Raw genomic sequence first — 486 nt, 5'->3', positions numbered from 1 at the left:
ATTGAAATTGTTTCCCCGTTCTTCCGAGAAAATTTTCGACAATCGGCAGAAAATTTTCTGCCCCGGTTTTTAGTGACTTCCATGGCGGTGCATCTTGCTGCCATCATCAATCCTTTGTTTTCCTGCAGCAGACAAAAGGATTTAATCAGTTTTAATCGTGGTGGTAGAGGGTGCCTTTCTGGCGAGCAATTTTTCTCTCTTCCCCTTTTCTTGCTCTTTGTCCCCATAATTGGTTGGCGGGCAAAGTTGCCTGTTGGGGGTCTCTAGCCTACTGGGGATTGGTTTTCAATTTATCCCCTTTTCTGCTTTCTTTTAAAACACATGATGTGGGAGTCTGCTTCTAACTCCCGAAACCACTCCCTTTTGGAGCTTACTTCTTTCAACATTTCCGAGCACAATCCCTGCATTGCCTGGGACCGGCCTTTAAGACTGTTTGTATTATCCTGCATTGGATGAATTCCCCTTTGGTTTCTGGTAGTAAGCTTT

This window comes from Nicotiana tabacum, chromosome 7 (assembly GCF_000715075.1).
Source record: "Nicotiana tabacum cultivar K326 chromosome 7, ASM71507v2, whole genome shotgun sequence".
In the NCBI taxonomy this organism is placed as follows: domain Eukaryota; kingdom Viridiplantae; phylum Streptophyta; class Magnoliopsida; order Solanales; family Solanaceae; genus Nicotiana; species Nicotiana tabacum.
The sequence above is the reverse complement of the archived record's forward strand: the minus strand, read 5'-3'. Positions refer to the sequence as shown.